This window comes from Python bivittatus, unplaced genomic scaffold (assembly GCF_059951505.1).
Source record: "Python bivittatus isolate LINGU-HERP-01145 unplaced genomic scaffold, Pbiv_v1 ctg000580_np1212, whole genome shotgun sequence".
Lineage (NCBI taxonomy): Eukaryota > Metazoa > Chordata > Lepidosauria > Squamata > Pythonidae > Python > Python bivittatus.
The window spans coordinates 15,614,970-15,634,543 of NW_028277087.1; the positions used below are offsets into that span (position 1 = coordinate 15,614,970).

General features: G+C 43.3%; 1 protein-coding gene across 6 annotated transcripts in view; it reads right to left on the reverse strand.

Moving 5' to 3' along the window:
• Positions 1 to 15,530, reverse strand: part of NIN (ninein) — a 121,025-nt gene extending 105,495 nt beyond the window's left edge. For 3 of the 6 annotated variants that reach the window (XM_088149644.1, XM_088149648.1, XM_088149649.1), the window contains exon 1: positions 15,354 to 15,530. The gene's annotated coding sequence lies outside the window, so the exon portion shown is untranslated. Of the gene's footprint in view, positions 1 to 14,229; positions 14,374 to 15,119; positions 15,166 to 15,353 lie in introns of those variants that run through there. The other 3 variants (XM_088149645.1, XM_088149647.1, XM_088149646.1) reach the window with 3 other exon arrangements.
• Positions 15,531 to 19,574: the final 4,044 nt, after the last annotated feature.

The window sequence follows — 19,574 nt, forward strand, 5'->3', positions numbered from 1 at the left end:
CCTGGTGGTTTCAAGGACACAGCCATGATGTTTTCTTAGCAACAGAACAGAAATGGTTTGTGATTACTTTCTTCTGAGTTTCTACTCCACAAGTGAATGGATTTCACACAGTGCACTAACTCAGCTATAAATCATGGCTTACAGACCACAATATTGTGAAATGAAGAATAAACAAAGGCCAAGTCTATGTAATGTAGTATGATACAATAGAAAGGGAACTAGACACCTTATAAATCAGTGCATTCTGTGCATCCAGATTTAAGGGGCAGACAGGACAAGAAAAGTTGCTGTTTAAACATTCTCAGTGTTTACTGCAACAAATTAAATGACCGGACTTTCACAAAGGACATACAACAACATGGAATCTCTAGATATATGAGGATGCTTGTCTCCCACCATGGCACTACTCTAAACAAGCCACATGAAGAAGATCCTAAACTGGTTAGTGATGAAATCTTGGAAAACAATTATTTCATGTCTGCCACTCCTGGTAAAAACATTAGCATCGGTTACAGTTAGAGAACTTCATCCAAAATGTACAGACAATTCCATTAAGGTGGAGTAGGCAATATAATATCCATGGGGATCTGTGCACTTGGGTATATCTCTCTAATGTCCTGAACACCATTTGCCTCACCTGAACTACGTGGATTATTTATTTATTTATTTATTAAAAAATGGGAAAGTGCCCCATTCAGGCATCCCATCAGAAAACCCTACAACTAGAATCTATTTCCCTCCTGGAGGGCAGTTTCAGGAATGTGGTATTCAGCTTGCTCTCTTCTCCTGAGCTTCTCACTTTTCTCCATCTGTTTTATTTTACATTTATTTTACATATGATTTCATTAAATATCCACAAGAAACGCATGGCCAGAAAAAGCCAAAGTTTCCATTTCGAGTCACATCAGAACTATTTTTTCTCTTGTGTGGGAGCAAACAACAGTCTTATTATCCAGAAACAGAGCTAGGATGTCTGCTGCCACCCAGATGTTTTAGATACAATTCCCAGAATCCCTTATCAAGACCAAACTATCTTGGAATTCTGGAAACTGAAATCCAGTACCTCTGGAGAACACCAGTTGGGCAAGGTTGGACAATCCATCTATTGCCCATAATATACGTTTAGGTGGCATATCATCACTGCTGTCATTCATGAGATCTGTATCTTGCCTTTCTTCAGGAGCTCAAGGTAACATGTAAAGTACTCCCTCCTCCAATTCCCAATCCACATAACACTCCTGCGAGGTAGGTTAGGCTAAGACACAACTGGCCCTAAATCATGAACCCTAACCCTAATCACTTCATTACTCTGGCTCTACCCATAAAGATCCAATATTACATAACTATGATTATTGATTAAACTTGTATGCCACCTGACTCTCAATGACTCTGGGTTGTTCAAAACAATCAAAGAAATTACAATAAAATCCATAAAACATACAAGATAAAGATAAAATATGGCAAGCACAATAAAGCAAGGGGTCTCACTCTCTCTCACCAAAGGCCTGGGTAAAGAGTCAGGTCTTCAGGGCTCTTCTAAACAACAGCAGAGTGAGGACAATTCAGGTCCCGGGGGAACCTCATTCCAGAGGGCAGGTGCTATAGAGAAGGCACACTTCCGGGGTCCCAATAAATGGCAATAGAACCCAGAGCACACCAACCGTGCAGGATCAAATTGGGCAGATGTTATGGGAGACAGGCAATCCCTCAAGTAATCAGGCCTTATGCCATCTGGGACTTTATAGGTAATGACCAGCACCTTGAATCTCACCCAGAAGCAGACCCACAACCAGTGCAGCTCGCAAAGCAGAGGTTTTACATAGGCATACCGAGGCATGCCCATTATTACTTGTGCTGCCACATTCTGGACCAGTTGAAGATTCCAGGTGGTCTTCAACGGCAGCCCCATAGAAGGTGTTGCAGTAGTCAAGTTGCAAGGTGACTAGGGCATGAGTGACTGTCTGAAGAACTTGATCTAGGAAAGAGCACAACTGGCACACTAAGTAGAGTTCTGCAAAGGCCTTCCTGGCCACACCTGACACCTGCTCTTCAAGCAGGAGTTGCGAGTCCAAGAAGACCTGCAGATTGCATACCAACCTTGAAGGGGGAAGTATTACCCTATCCAAGGTCAAAGATGTGATATTCCCAGATCTGGGTGGCCCAAACACCTCCAGCCACTTGTTCTTGGTAGGATTGAGTGAGAGACAATTCCTCCCCATCCAAACCCACACAGCCTCCAGGCACTGGGACAAAACCTTGATAGCCTCACTTGGCTGGCCCAAGGTCAAAAGATATAACTGGGTATCATCAGCATACTGATGATACCGAACCCAAATTGGCAGATGAACTCACCCAGTGGTTTCACGTAGATGAAGAAAAGGAAGGGAGAGAGAGTAGAGCTCTGCGACACCCGACACAGGAGGGGCCTAGGGATTGATCTCTCCTCCCCAACGAAAACCAACTGGAACCAGCCCTTGAGAAAGGAAGAGAACCCAAGGAGTTGGCTCAGAAGGATACTATGGTTGACAGTATTGAAAGCCACTGAGAGATGAAGAAGCACAAAGATGGATGCACCATTGCCATCCTGGGTCTGCCATAAGTCATCAACAAGCACGACCAAAACCAAGTCTGTCTCAATACTAAATCGTGGCCTAAAACCCAACTGAAATGGGTCTAGATAATCAGTTTCCCCCAGGTTCTCATCAGCTGCAGCCCTATCACCTTCTCAACAACCTTCCCCAAAAAGAGAAAGTTGGAGACTGGTTGGTAGTTGTTGAAAACTGTTGGGTCCAAGGACAGCTTCTTGAAGAGGGGATGCACCAACACTTCTTTCAAGGCAGGAGGCATCACTCTCTCCTTCAAAGAGGGCAACACCATGGCTTGGACCCAAGCATAGGTCACTTCCCTCATCACTTTTACAGTCCAGGAGGGTTCCAGATCCAGTAAACTGGTGGCTGAGCTGACAGCACAGAGAACTCTGTCCACTTTCTTGGGAGTCACCAGCTCAAACTTATCCCAGATCACACACCCAGACCATGTCCCAGGCACCTCAGCCTGCTCTGCCCAGTCAGAGTCCAAGTTGGAGCAAATCTGAGCAACTTTATCCATCAGATAGCCTGAATAATCCTCACAGAGGCCCAACTGATGTTCCAAGGGGCCATTCCTACTGAATAGGGATCAGGTTACCCTAAACAAAGCTGCTGGACAGTTATCAGTGGATGCAATAAGGATGGAGAAATATTGACATTTTGCTGCCCTTAATGCCACAAGGTAATCCCTAATATGGGCTTTTACCTGATTAGATGTCTGATTAGATTCAGTTCAAGTCTTCCTCCAAAGGTGTCTCTTCTGGCACTTCATCTCCTGGAGTCCCTTCATAAACCAAAGTGCACCCCAGGATCGGTGCACAGGGAGAGACCACGTACATGCTCCTTTGCTATATATGAATATTCCACACATGTACAAGACCATATGGTAATAACATGCTGTTTGAATTCCCATTATTAGAGTAGTGCAGACATGCTTCTATTAGTTTCTTCAAGCACACACACAGTCCACTTGGGAACCTCTCAGTGTAAACAATCTCTTTCCTCAGGCAATGGCTCCAGCCATTCATCTAGCAAGTGATCTCCTTAGTTTCTCTGAAGATCATTAGCTGAGGCAAGCAGGGAAAAACCATTCCCCTGCATCTCACGGATTCCCTAGGTGCTTGAAGTAATGCTTTGTCAAAGGCAGCAAGAAGAAAAACAAATGTATAGGAACAGATATATCTGAGTCAGTAAGTAAATGTAAAGTAAATGGTTTGGGAAATAGATCCCTCCCTGCAACTGTGTACCAGAAAATTCACAGGTGTTTGTACCAGGTCTTTATGGCTGTGGTTTCATAAATAAACCATGGTTTAGTGCAATGTGCAAACCCAGCTTAGGCAGTTTCATGAGCACTTTAGTTATGGGGAAATTATATTCAGAAAGGTTACTCATATTTAACCCTTTTTAGGATAATCCTGTAAGCAAGGAACTATTTAAGAGTTACTTGATGAGTGAGACAGCATACAAGTTGACTGACAGAAGGAAGGGATTCATTCAGGCTGGATCAGATCTGTTCCTTTTCCAGACAATAACAGATATCCTTGCTTCATATAAAGATTTATATCCTGCCCCTGTGATGCACATCCATCACTCAGATTTCTGATAAACTATTCCAAACATCACTTCTCATAGGATTTCTTCTAGAGTATATACAGACAAAAAGCTGTAGATGTTGCATCAGAATGAGGGACTTCAGAACCCACCAGGGCAGATGCAGACAGTCTGTGGCCCCACAAAGTCCTGCTAGAGTTTTTTTTTTAATAAAATAAAATTGAGGAGTGGAATAATAATCTTATGCAAGGCCACCTGAGATCATTGAAGAATGGGCATTGAAGAATGAGCCAATAAATAAGCAACAGGGGAAAAATGAAAACTCTTTTAAGGGGAATTAAGGACACTTTTGAATGATTGAGGCAAGATCAAACTCTCAGGTCAGGAAAGCAATCTAAATTCTGATAGTTGGAAAGCCTGCCTCAAGTTTAAAATGAACCCTGAACAACAGCCTAAAACCCATGCAAGTGTCCTGGTGACATGCAAAGATTGGTCTGTCTCCTAGCAACGGCTTATTCTTCCTTGGAGAGGTTGTCCAGGGAATTGCCAATTTATTCAGTGTTCTAGTTGCAGAACATAGCACAACTCCCCCCCCCCCATACACACACACAATAAACTAGGCATTCATTCTTTTATACCAACACACCTGCACTTCCCCTATAAAACTTAACTTTTAGCAAAGAGATTCACAGCTTATATGAAGTGGACTCTTATTTCTAATTTACGCAACAAGTTGTTTGTGCCTACAACCATACCATCACAGAGTCAAAACTTGAACTCAGGCTCTATTCCTAACACTTTATCCTAGTGTTTCTCAACCTTGACAACTTGAAGATGTGTGGACTTCAACTCCCAGAATTCTCCAGCCAGCATGGCTGGCTGGGGAATTCTGGGAGTTGGTCCATACATCTTCAAGCAGCCAAGGTTGAGTAACACTGCTTTATCCCATTCGTTACCACTATAAGCCTGAAACCTACAGCAAGCTACACACCTTCTTTGGCACCAGAAGGTTCCTAATCTCACACAGCTTTTTAAAGGTATTCTATACATATTTTTACATAAAAGTAATAAATTGGAAGCTGGCATATTGTGACACAAAGTGACACCTTCCTATATTATCTTATCTCTAACAAACTTCCTAGGCCCCACAAGAAACCCAAAGATATTCCAAAAGGGGGGAAAAGGTGGTTACAATTCAGTCCCTTGCTTGAGAGTGGGCCTATGTGCCCAGAAAAAAAACGGAAACCAGATGTAGAGATATCTAGGTGGATACAACTTCACAATATGCCTTGTTATGTATGGATGTTGGTCTGTGACCAGCCATGGCCCCTATGAGGACACTCACAACCGGTGCTCAGAATTTGCAATATGTTTACCAGTTCAGAAAGTTTAAGAATCGATCTAGAAAACAATGCTCCTAAAAAGAAGAAAAGCAGTTCATATTATAGATCAGTGTTTCTCAAACTTGGCCACTTTAAAATGTGTGGACTTCAACTCCCAGAATTCCCCAGCCAGCCACACATCTTAAATTTGAAGTCCACACATCTTAAAGTTGCCAAGTTTGAGAAACACTGTTATAGATGAAGAGTTGCTCCCTCCTCTCTATGGTTCAGGACTGTTCGTTACACACCTTGTAGCCTCAACAGTCTCTTGCAACTCAACACTGCCAACCCATGTTTGAGAAGGTACATGCGGTAAGCTGGATCCCCAACATCAGCAGGAGTTACTGTAATAATCTCCCAGGTATTTCAAGTATAAGCTGCACACCTTTACAAATAATTCCATTATATGAGGAAATTACCAAAGGGAAGGTTGTTCCATTCCACCTCCCAGAAGGGTTTGTCAGACTTAATAGGCAGAGTTTTATCTTTCCTCCAGATGGCCCACCAGCTGAGAACATGGCTGGAATGTTTGGACAGGGTCAGCTCTCAATAACCATCTCTCTGGGAATGTATAAATAGATGCAGCATGATCAGACGCCAGGCAAAGCTGGTCCAAGGGACTACTGTGGAGACCATCCAGAGTAATGGCCAAGTGCTCTTGCCCAGCGCTTCTCCTTTGCACAAGACTTGCTCAAGAGATGTTCCCAGTGATTAAAGTCACCAGATCCCTTTCCCCACCATTGCCATCAAAATAAAGCCTCCCAGCCCCCATTCAGTCATCCATGCTTGCATAACTTGGATGCCCAAGCTCAAAATTCAAACAAAAGAAAACAAAACCCTACAAGCATTTCAGAGTATACAAGAACTTGGAACAGAGTGCTTAGCTAGATAAGCTTGCCAAGCAAGCATATTCATATCAGCTATCTTGAGAACTCCTCTTACCTTTAAATCAGGTTATAAGCCCAAGGCTTCAGGACTACACATGGCCTTTGGAAGACTTGGATGTTGCTTCCAAAGCCCTTTCAACAGTCCCCATGAAATTATAATCTTTCTAATATGACAGAAGGCAAAAAGAAGTAAAGATACAGGACATTCAGTTAAATATTGATATACATTTATACATTGATATTACATTTAAATTTAATTAAATCAAATCTATGTTTTGCCCTGACTTTGAGTACCTTTCTGGAGGGCAGCCCCCAGGACCCCTTGGCCTAGAGAAGCCGTGTACCCCCTGACTTAGGCTCTGTGTAGATATTAGAGAAAGGCATCAGGTTTCCAGAAGAGAGAAGAATAAGAAGTGATACGTTGCTTCACAAAAGAATAAAGAAAGTCCTCCCAACTCTAAGAGGCCATTCCACAAAATATTAGCAGGAGTGGCACTGACCAACCAGTATCAAATCATTCAGAGTAGCACAGAGTTGGGACTTGCAACATTTGTAAACAGAGCAAATCTCTTGACCTGCTTCTCTGCCTGCTAGATTGCTAGGAAAACTTGCAGAGCATAAAAACAGTATTCACTACATCAAGCTCATATATAGGAAGAGCCAGTAGTGAAATGATTCCTGGCATTTACAAGGTCCCAACTTTAAAATGATTCTAGATAGTAGAGGGATGGGAAAAATAACCATTCACTGTCACAGCTACTAGAGGCTGCTGCTAGTCCCAGATGATAGCACTGGGCTCAGAGTGTGAGTTTATGCACACCTGGGCATTCATTCATTCATTAGCCAAGCTCATCCATTCAGTCAAATAAATATAAAACCGGAGTCATATTTAGCCATTAAATCACTCCTCTGCTATTTTAAGAGGACTGAAGACAAAAATTATATACCTAGAGGAGCCTTCCCTAACTCAGTGTCCTTCAGATCAGTTGCTCTACATTTCTATCAATAGCCAAAGGGCCCGGTAATGATGGAGATATTGACCAACTCATCTGAAGGACACTGGATTAAGGAAGGCTGTTTCAGGTATGTAAGGTTTGTTTCCAGTCTTAACTCAGGAAGGAAAGAGAAGACAAGGAAAAAGAAAAAAAAAGTCAACTGTCAGGACTGTGACAAATGTTTATTAGAGTGTGAAGCAGATCAAATCTACTGCAACCTTCAAGGTTTCAACTAGAGCTCACAAAGAGGTAAGTGACTGACTTAATAAAGTAGTCCCAGAAACTACTAACAATAACGGAATCAACACTTCACTTATAAGCCTGCAAACAGGAAGAAGAGATGCAGAGAATCCTGCTTCCATTCAAAGGAACATGAAAGCCTTTTCACCATTTGGAATAGCCCAGTGGCAGAGCACTTGTGCAGCAACAGAACTGAGCAGAAGTGATGGGGATCTACAGATACATGAATCAAAACACCCCCAAACAAACAAGCAACTACTTAAAAGGGACAAAAAATACATTTTCACCTGATTTTGGGCATGGTTATTTGGAAATAAATTACATACTAAGCAGTACCTAAGTGAGGATCCCAAGACCCTTTTCCTATATCTTCCTCTATTTATGATTAGTGACATTCAACAGCAGTTTCCTGCCATTTTGAGATAGGAAACAACAGTATAAACATTAATTAAACCTATTTTAGGATTAAAACTAAGAATCTTCCTCAAGCCTTTCCTTAAAATCCTGCTCTGAAAGACCAGGCGCCACCCATCATCCTATCACTTTGCAGTATCATTCCAGTCCTACAGTCTTCACCCTCCCAGAAAGCTCCTGGCATCAAAAGGTTGCATATATTTCCCTGGCAGATGTGGGAAGATGCAAGCAAATTCTCCCAACGGATTTTGCACCAGCTTCTGGTATGCTGCCACGCTCTGTTCAAGGTGCTACTTTTATCCTTCAAAACTGTTTTTTCCTTCCTATGTTGGTACCTTCCAGATGTGTGGGATATTGGCTCTGTTTGCAGAATATACTCAACTCCCAGCCTCAATTATCTGTTCATTTATTTAAATTTATTATAGCCACCCAACTCCGATTAGCCAGCACACACATGGACCTATTTTACACAAACAGACCAACCTATAGGTAGACTTTCTATGACATTTGAAGCCCAAATTGCCACCATTTTGGATCATCATAGTAGGCTGGTCGCTGTATCTGAGGACTGTGGTTCATTGCAGCATCTTATTCACAACAATCCAACATGGCAGCCATTTTAGGTTGCTACTATATTGTAAGCCTGTAGCTTCAGTTAAAAAGCCACCTGTGTGGGGAACAATAAACTGGGGCTTTGTACATATTCACTCAATCAGGAGTGTGCATGTGCAAACACAATCTGTTTGAAAATGCTTCTCCCTCAAACACAGCAAAATCTTGCACATGGAAAGCTAACAAATTAACTGGAAGGCACTAAGCTGATTTCCCCAGGCTTGTTAACTCTTCACTTCAGATTTGGTTAAAGCAAGGGACAGTAGCTTGTACAAAGTTCACCCAGCAGCACCCCTTTTCTGGACCTCCAGAACCCCACGACTGCGCAACTGAAATTCAGCATTAGAATAAAGACATTTCAGCAGCATGATTTTTCATATTCGCTTTTAACATCCCCCCATGCTAAGGCAAGCTGGATTTTCTTTTTTTATAATAACTTTATTAAGTTTTAAAAACAGAAAAATAAGAACTAGCAAGAACTAATAATCAAGAAAAAGAGTAGAAGAAGAAAGAGAAAGAAGGAGAACAGAAGCACAGAAAGATAACAAGAAACAGAAATACAAAAGAAGAATGACTTGACTTCTTTTACAGCAGATAAAAATAAAACTTACATTAAACTCTTACTCTAAGATTACAACTTAACATCCATTTTTTCTATAATCTATAATTTTACTAATCATCAAATCCATATATCATAATTTCATTTTTTTTCTGTTTCCCACAAAAAGTCCAGAAGGGGCTTCCAATTAGCATTAAAATTTTCTTTAACCAAAGCTGTCAATTTCACCATTTCAGCTAGCTCCATCAATTTTACCATCTATTCTTCCACTGTAGGTAATATTGAGTCTTTCCACCTCTGAGCATATAAATGTCTTGCTGCAGTTATCATATAGAAAAACAAAGATCCACGAGATTTTTCCAATTGTTTATCCATTGGCAAACTGAACTTTCCATTTTAGCTGCTTTGTCATCTTGGAGGGAGGACTAGAGTAGGAAGCTGTTGGAAGACAATTCCTCCCATTTCAACCCTTGAGGCCCTTTCCAAGCCATCAGAAAAAAAGGGGTCAGGACCCTTTAGAGATGGGAAGGGTTGGCCTCCTCCCAGTCCCCCCTTAGAACCCCCCCCAAAAAAGCATACCCCAGATATTTCACCCACAGAAACACTGTGGTTCTGAACTAGCTCTCCTGTGACTGTCCTTCCACATTTTCTAAAGCGGGTTGCTCTGCCAAAACTCAAACATTTTTTAAAAGAAACCTATTTCTATGGGGTGCCCATGGTAATGCTGCTCTCCAAAACAAACCTGAACCCTAGTTAGTTCTTCCAAGACAGGAAAGTCATTCTGCTCTTTCCCACTGCTCTCATTTATGTCGCTGGCTGCAGGTGTCAAGAAGTCAGGCAATTCCCAACCATCACATATTGAGTTCTACTGGTGAAAATCAAGTAAGAGCTGTTTCCAGCAGTTGAGACAGTGGGCTGTGAAAACAGCAGAGGACAGAGCTGCAAGATTGCTTCTGGTGCAGGCAGCCTTCCCCAGTGGCTTGAATTCTAACTCCCATCGTCTCCTGATGCTCTAGCCATGCATCTGGAAGGCATTGAGTAAGGAACAGCTGGTCTACAGTGAGCCACACATTTTATCAACCTTCCTAATCGACATTTGCATCTTAGTCATTTGCACCAGACAGCCAGACGGGCTGTACACAGTAGTACTTCAAGTTCTAAGGCAAAAAGATGCTTCAGAACACCAGGCTGTAAAATCACGGCACCTGTCTGCAACCCCTTAAAGCAAATGTGTATTCTTAATCTCGGAAAAAGATGTACTTAGTTTAAGGAGTCGCAGACAGGTTTACATTAGCATCCCTGCACCTTTCAAAGCACTTTTGGGCCTTTGAATCTGAAGTGCTGCACAGTCCCAACAGCCCAAACTCAAGATAGAACAAAGACCATTTCAGGATGGTTACCAGGAGGATATTTATATTCACCATAGGAAACGAAGCTTTATCTCCTTGATTAGAAAGTCAGATTTTAACTGGTTTCATAGATTGAAGTGAGCCAAAATATGGCTGGTTTGGTTTCGCATGTTGCATGAGAGTTGTCATTTACACTGGAAACCATGGTTCATGGCATACGGTATTGTGTGAACCCAGCTGTAGGATGAGTTCATGTAGTGTGCTACAGTACAGTTTACTTAACTGGGTTTACATAAAATGCTAAGCCAGAGGGCATATTTTGGTGACCATGAACCATCACTGAGGGTTTATAGGCCACAGAAGGTACAGACAATATTATGCATGTAGCAGAAATTGGGGGGTTCCACTTTTTAGGGGGGTATAGTTGCTTTAACGGTGTTATGCCTATTTCAGGGTGTTCCTTGCCTGAAAATGATGGGAAACTGTTAATTATCAGCTGTACTCTGTGTGTGATAAATAATAAATGGTATGTGGCTTGTTTGGTTTTGGCTTCACATGTTGAGGTTATCCAGTTTATTCATTAGACCATGGCTAAGCAATCTGGCTTATGAATGCATAATTCTATACCTTTTAGTAAAGGATTCAAAGCACGATGATCTCAAGTAAACCAGAATAAATACCAACAGCTCTCATCTCCTTTCTTAACCAACATCGTGACTTTTTCCCCTTTACTGCCTCTGATTCCTCTGCCTCTAAATGTAGCTTGATCCTACTAATCTCTACCTGTCACAGAAATCTGCAATTTCTGCAAATTCAAGTTGCTATTTGAATCAGTCCCATATTATTTTGTATTTTGGTCAGCTGGAAACCTTCTGCTGTATTTCAATGAATGAAGTGAAGAGTAGCTGCAGTAGACTTGTGACTTCTCAGGATGCAAGAAGGTGGCCCTTTCATAGGACAAGGCAGGTCAGGCAGAAGGGAAATGATCTTCCAATATCCGAAAAAAAGGGATGAAAATGTATGGTAGAATTTGTTCAGTTTTAAATTAAGCAGTTCTCACCTGTACTGGTTGCACACAATATTCATACCCAGGGCTAATTCTACGAATCCTGGGCTACAATGTGGTTGGCTAGTTTTAAATTTTATTTCATTACTAGCATTTCAATACTGCTCTAGGCAATGTACAAGTTTGTGCTGTGATATGTTGAGCAAATATGGAGTTTTTTATGCCACAAATTAATTGTTTACAGAAGCAATGGCTGGGCTTATGTATCTCACTAAGGACATACTGTTGTTTATTCAGTAAACCATGTTGATACCAACCATGCTTTAGCATGAATCAGTTCAATATGTATCATAAAGGAAAGTTTCTTCTAAATGTTATGTGCACCAAGTAGATAATAATAAAAAAATGAGCACAGGAAAAAAAATCAGACATGACAATCCTAATTTTGTTTCCAAACCATTTCTACAGTGTGTCAACTTATCGGCTAGTTTGCAATGTCTCTTGTCTCATAAATTGAACACAAATTGCCTGAAGAAGCTTTAGCAGAGCAACATGGGAAGAAAAGTCTCCAGTGGGAGCCTGCAGCACCCATGGTGGCAGTCAATCATGTACAAGCCACTTCAAGGGTCACCAAGAAAATCAGCCTTACAGCCGATAACTGTCCCCATCCACTGAGCAGAGCAATCATTCGCATCACTCAGTGCCAGTCATTCAGGCAACGGGTGAGCATTTATCACTGCCATCCCCATGTTCCCCATCCCAGTTATTCAGGGCAGGCAAGACTTCCAATAATTTTAAAACCCTTTTTGCATTTGCAAAGAAAGGGGGTTGATTAACCAGGCCGATTTCCTGGAAAGCTCAGCCAAAGATAAAGTTGCCTCAAAAGCCCTAGAAATTTATGATAACGGCCCTGAAACGGACTCGAACCCTGTGAATATTTAAGTGTCTGCATTGTAATTGGGTCTTTCCATAATAAACCTTTCCACTTATAAAGACGAGGGGGACCAACAGACCCACCAGTTTCTATTCTGTAAAATGTGAATGAAAATTAGAAAAGGGTGCTATGGAGCAATTAACTCACCGAACGTGCATGAGACAAAATCTCAAAACAAAAAACCTCCCCTACTTCCAGAAGGTGAGCTGGGGTGGGGGAGAGAAGCAATGGGGAACCCTCCCTGTCCCACAAGCTCCATTTGTGTCCATGAATAACAATGACACAATTATCAGGGTTTCCGCACTGTATTTCTGAATAATCTTTTGTTCTTCAGCCTATCAGAGAGTTTGCCACTAACACTGAGAATCTGAGAACTTGGAAACATTGTTTCAATTTGTTTTTCTTAGCAGGATTTGGCAAAGCTGACATAAATTTAAAAGATGCCAAGAACAAGCTCATGTAGTCAATAAAGCACATTCACACACAAAGGATGTGCTCATGTCCTACACATACCATATGAAACCTGAATGAATATTTGTTCTGCCTTGCTATTATGCTCTGACAAACCTTGACTTAAACTCAGAGTCTCCTTTACACAAAATACTAAAACAATAGCTGGATCCCAAATGACTCAGTTCTGTTTTTATCCAATCTAGTATATTGGAAGAACTCAGTCACTGAAACACAAACTAGCCAATCCTATTTTAGCCCAATATCTTGTGTAAACTCAGCCCATTAGGTTAGTTTCTTGTTTAATGTATGGCAGAAACCCAAAAAGAAGGTTAGCTGAGTAACTCATGAATAGGTTAATCATGAGTAAATATCTTGTAGAAATGCAGTACCTGATAAACTTTTTTCTTCTCTTTGGCTGTCCTGAGAAAGGTGCTGCTCATGCCTTCTTTTTTTTTTTACTCCAAGTGTGAAAAAAATGAAAGAAACCAGAGTATTGGGGATGGGGAGAGAGAATATTAAGCCATGAAAATAGTTCTGTTCTTTTATAGCTGATCTGATCTTCCTCTTCTTTTCCCTTGAAGGGGGAGATCTTACTATCTGCTTCTAAAGCATGGAAGATCGGTCTTCTCCATCTAACCTGCCCAGTCACAAACGCTTCCTCTGAACTTACTTAAAGAGCAAGCTTTGAAAGCAACTGACCGGTTGAGAATGGCTGGATCTTAGCTTGGTGTTGTTCTACAGCCCTCTAGTAAGTCCCCCTGTATTTTAAGTTGCAAGTCTTTCCCATGGAGCACAAACACAAAGAAGCATTAAACTTTTCTAAGGAAAAGCAAATGTTAAAAAACCCAAAGCTTTTGCCAAACAATTCCCCTCCCTAGTATCTCCACTCCCAATAACACTAGTTCTTTATAACCCCAAGAGAAGATCACGGCGGCGCGCAATTGACAAGAAACAATGAAACTGATTAGTTCCCCCTTTCTCCATTGTCCAAGTCCAAAGGAAGACGGGGGGGGGGGAGTGTTCACCTTCACTTTTCTCAGGAGGCAGGTGGGCTTACCACAGAGGAAGAGAGGATGAGTGCTGGAGAAAGGGAGATGAAACACCTTAAAAGTGGGATCTGCGGAAAGCCTCCAGAGACGACGCTGGGGAGACGGAGGCTCCCTTTCCACGGGAGTTTTCTAAGTGCCATGGAAACGAAGCGCCGCGTCCCCCAAAGCCTTGCGGGTGATCTGCGTCCTCTCCCCACCCCGAAATCTCACCTGCCTCGGGAACTACACGCCACCCTTGTCGCTGCTGCCGTCGCCGCTGCCGCCTTCAGCAATCCTGCCAGGGCCCCAAAGACGAGGCTTTTGTTGCAGCCCTCCGTCTCGGGGCCGGGGTCTTGGGCGGCGGGGGGGAGAGGACTGGAACGACATTAGCATCTCTAAGGGACGGCCCCAGAGGGGGCAGAGGTGAGCCGCCTCCGATTTTCCTCTCCTCCGTCTGGATCCCTCCCCCCGTTGCCCGCCCCCTCCCCCCCCCAATCCACACGCGAGCGCCGCCTTCACACCCACCTGACAAATCCGCGGCGGGCACACAATCGCGGCTCCCTGGCTGGATCCCAGCCACCCTCCGCACACGGGAGTAGCTTCCCCTGCGCACCTTGAATCTGACCCAGCCGCCCTCCCTACTCAAGAGGACGGCCCACGTTCTCGGCGTGCGTCGCCCCAAAGTCTACCAGACCGTTTGCCCGAACCCCATCTCCCGTTGTTGGCCTCCCTTCCCGTTACTCCCCCGGCATGCTCGCTTTCGTTAATTCCCCCGTCTTTGGAAATGCACCCCACTTTGCTGACGCTTCCAAAACCTTTACCCCCCCCCCCAACTATTTACACTAATCTTTCCTACCTGCTGCTCTCCAGACGTATCCTCCCCAGCCAGCGCGCCACAGTGCTGGGAAGGGCTGATGGGTATAGCCCTTCTCCCTGGGGTGCATCTCTCTAGCTCCCCTCCCCTCGCCCACAGCCTCTTTGCATTCACACCACCTCTCCCTCTCGCCGTCCCCTCCCGCGCTAACTCCTCTGTCCGCTCTTCCCATCCATCCAGCAAAGGGCAGCCTCTCTGCCTCCGGCATTCCCGGCGACGCAGCGCATCCCCCCAACGGCTCACGCACCCTGGCTCTCAGGAGCGGGCACGGCAGTTCCCCACTTTCCGCCCGATCTCTCCCCTTTCCTTCCTCCAGCTCGGGGCTCCCTCTTCGCTTTTCCCTCCCACAATACCCCTGACCCCCCTGTAGGGGTCGCTTTGCACCTCGCCCTCGGCTAACGTTTCCCAGCTACCCGGGCGGCGAGAGGTAACGGCGCGCAATTGCGCAAACCGCTGCGGCGCGAAACGGAGCCGGCCTTACCAGCCTCAGGTCTCCGCGCTCCATCCAGCGGTCACGGCGGCATCGCTTGCCTGCGCGCTGCCCCCTGGAGCTCCCCGGCTCATGGGGGCTCTTGACGATCCAGACGGAACTGCGCGGCGGGGGAGGGAGAAAGCAGAAGCAGGCCGAGAAGGGACGAGGGAGGGCGGGCTTGCGCGCTGGGAACGCCCGGGAGGAGGAGAGCCGGGCTGGAGACCTCCCTTCGCTGGCGCAGCTGCGCGTGAGTTGTTGGAATGAAGCTGCGAAGAAGCGGGATGGGGAACGGGGGCGCGGGGGAAGCGCCCCGATCGGGCAACTCTTAGCTCCGTAACCCGTGCTTCATGTCGCCATTCGAAGAGGAAGGCAATCGCTCGTGTTCTCCAGCGCACGTGTAAATGGCCTTTTCCATTCCATAGTGTGAATATACGAAGGCTTGTCAGTTGGAGGACGGCTTTCAGTCTTAAAAAAAGAGATCAATTAGCCAGGTGCTGGCCAGGATAACTTTCTTCTGTGGGGGCACCTCTTTTATGGAATTCCCTCCCCAGAGAGGCTGGACTGGTGCCCCTACTAGCATCATGTCAGCACCCAGTGAAGACTTAAAAAATAAAATCCAAGGGTTTTGAATTGGCTTTTGAATTGTATTTTAATTCTTAGTTTTTGAATGACTGGCATGTTGTTGCCTAGTTTATGTGGAGTTTTCATTTTGTATTTGATTTGATTGCATATGTTTTACTTGGATTGTATTTTTTTAGTGGATTTTATTGTAGACCACTAAAAAGAGGCGTTCAGCTACTGGGTGGCTCAATTTTTTAAATAAGTACTGTATATAAGTGGGAAGATTTCCTGTTATGTGTCACCAGGCATAAAGCATCATAAAACTGGGTAGTGCCTTCCCAGAGGGCTCAGGATGAACATGAGGGTTGCTTCGCTGAATCTGAGCAAAATCCCATCTAATCCAGCTTACTGGTTCTTGGAGTAACTAGCCAGATTCCTGCCAGGCAGACCCCAAACAAGGCTCGGGCCATATGGAGGCTGAGTGGCCCAGTGAGACATGAGGAGTTCAGGCTGACGAGTGGTGGGGATTAAATGGGAACGTAAGAGACAAAAGTGACAAGGGTGGTTGAGTACATGGTGCTATAGTGTGCTGTGATTTGTAAAATGGCAGGTGCACTCGTGTAACAGGGCTCCACTTGGGCACTGAATTAACCCATTTTCTAGGCTCATGCAGGATACTGTATTCTGGATTTGCAGTATATGTTGAACAGGGTTCACACAACCTACTGAGCCACAAAAAAATTCACCAAGGTTAACACCAACCATCAGTTAAAGCATCATTCCTTTAACACACTAAGCAGAGGCATCCATGGGGTGTGTGTGTGTGTCAAAAGAATCATGATTGTGGCTGTGACTGCCCCATTTTTACACACACATGTGCCCCCCCCAATGCCTCTACTTAGCATGTTGTGGGAAAGGGCCCCTGAGCTGTGTGGCTAGAGGCATAATTTTTGGTGGGGGGTAATGTGAATCCAGTCAATTTTGTTTTATTCATAATCTCTGCTGATGCGAAGGAGGGCTCCATGTGTAGAATTAATACAGCCGCTGATATGTGCTTTCATTTGCATATCTAATGTGTTCACTCATTCCATGGCATGAAAGATTTAATTTCCCTGTCTTAAATTCATGACATTTTACATTTATTTCTCTGTCCTGGTTCAGCATCTTCTAGCAGCCAGATGAGGGGAGGTGAGATAGTAAAGCAAACAGAAGATATGAGGTCAGAACAGGTAAGCTGTATCTGACATTAAAAAGAATGTAAGGAAATAAGAAAAGCACCTGCAATTTTCAGTAGCAGCCGTGAGTTTATTACATTGACATTTACAGCAAATGTCCAGCCTTTGCTGAATATTATTCTTCATATGTGAATGTTAGAAGACAATGGTGTGATTTGTTTGAGATTCTCCACACTCACTAATGGATGCTAAGATTCACCACATTCCAGAACAGGAAAAAAGTATGGATTTTGTTGAAAACCAGTTTTACACAGCTGGATGAAGAAAGTCTTGGTTAGAAAGCCTAGATCCAAGCTAAGCCAAGAACTATTGGAAAACTAATTGTGAATAATTTCCAATATAACTTGTATCCGATGCATTCTCATTCAACCCCTATATGTGGATCTGAGCAAGCACATATACCACCCAATACACCTGGCAAAAAATATCGCTTGATGTTGATTTCTTAAACATTAGCAAACATCAAAAGGGCAAAAGCAGGGAGAGAGAGACATGAACAACAGATGACTATTTACATTATATTTCTGTATGTCTATATTAAAAAGCACAGAACTTCGTAATGCCACTGGAAACAAGACTGTAATTAGCAGGAACAGTCCCAAAGGCTGTGGCCTTCGGCTATTCCAACTTTTACCCTTTAATGTACTTAGCAGTAGTGGAATAAAGATAGAAAGTAGGACACTAGGAAATCCTTCAATTCTGCATGAAGGAAGTAATTTGGCGGATGGAATTATGCATCCAACAAGAATGATTCTGTGCCTGTTGTGACAGCACTACCAAGCCACTCCTTTCCAGCAATATCAGATTAGCATAGTGGGTAACTGGATGTCTACGTGGCAAAATTGCCAGATTTCATCTATGCAACATTGGCATATTTTTCAGTGTGAGTATGACTTGCCTTTGGGAGGTTTCCTGTTTCCATATCTACCTTTAAAACTGCCTCTAAAGGCAAAAAGAAAGGAGGGGGGTCGGGGGCCCCTTCAGTGATGTCACTGTCGGGCAGAGTGATAATCACAAACACTCCTGTTTGTGCAGAGCGCAGCAAAAACTCCAGGAAAATATTAGCCATGAAAGCAAGCACAATGCAATGTCCATTTCTTGTTTCCCAAAGAAATCCAGTCAGAAAATATATACTAACTGGTGTTTATTGATAAAAATGCAAAATTCGATAAAATGCAAATATCATACAAAATATAAAGAAAAACACATCTTCTCATTTAATGTAGCATCCAAGACTTATTAGCAACACAAGCTTAACAAAATCTCTAGCTACAAACTCTTAGAGAAGAGGTGCGCTACTTGGTACTTTGTTACAACTACATAGCCCATAAAACCTACATAGTGGCTAACACTAAAACAACTAACAACTACTCAGAGAGGCTGAACATTTTCCTCCCCTTGTATTATAGCTCTATGCCACCCCCACTGAGTAACTAGCATACACACGCCAATAGGTGGCAGTAAATAGCACAATACACAACACACAATAACAGGTGTATTACATAATCTCTGTAGTCAAAATATTTGTTATTGTTGTAAAGATAACGGGATGAATCCTTTCCCATGAGAAAGAAAATCCTGACACCCCTCTCAGCCCATTTTCGACACAACAATTACACGTTACAAAAATAATACAGACAATTGATTACAACAATATAGAATCAATTACATTTGTTCAAACCCAAGTCTGGTTAACATTGTTTCATGTTGTACAATAGGCAATGATTTGGTAAATACATCTGCAAGATTTGCTTCAGATACACAATACACAAGATCAATGAAATTTTCTAACATAGCTTGTCTTACATTTTTGTACTTTACATCCACATACTTAGTACGAGCTTTTAAGTTTTCTGTTTTAGCTAACCCTATACAGGCCTGGGAATCTTCATGCACTGTATAAGGCAATGACACTTTGATGCCTAAATCAGTGAATAATTGATGAAACCATTTTAACTCACAAATTGTTTCTGACAAAGCTGCGAATTCTGCTTCTGCAGTAGATAAGGCAATTGATGTTTGTTTCTTTGCTTTCCACGCAATTGTGGATTCAATTCAGCTGCATTGTTGGGTAGATGCTTTGCAGTCTTCCAGAAGCTCAGCTGTGGCTCCCAACCTCAAATGTTGTTTGTCCCTTCTGTCCTGTACGTCCTGGGTCAGGCCCTTAGTGGTTAGCAAAGGAGCAAAGAAAATGCACATGAAGCTAGATGTTTCACCTGGAAGAAAAATCTGCAGGCCCCAAAGGGAACAGTTTTAACCTTCTGGGCTGTCTGCTTCCTCACTAACTTCTCCCCTTTGCCACTGAGCAAAGAGCAGCAACAGGAAGAGGAAGCCAGAAGCCTCCACCCCTTTCCAGGAGCAGCCTAAGGATGTTCTCTGAACCACCCCAGATTGTGTTCTGGAAGAATGTTGATGGGCTTGGAAATGTCTCAGG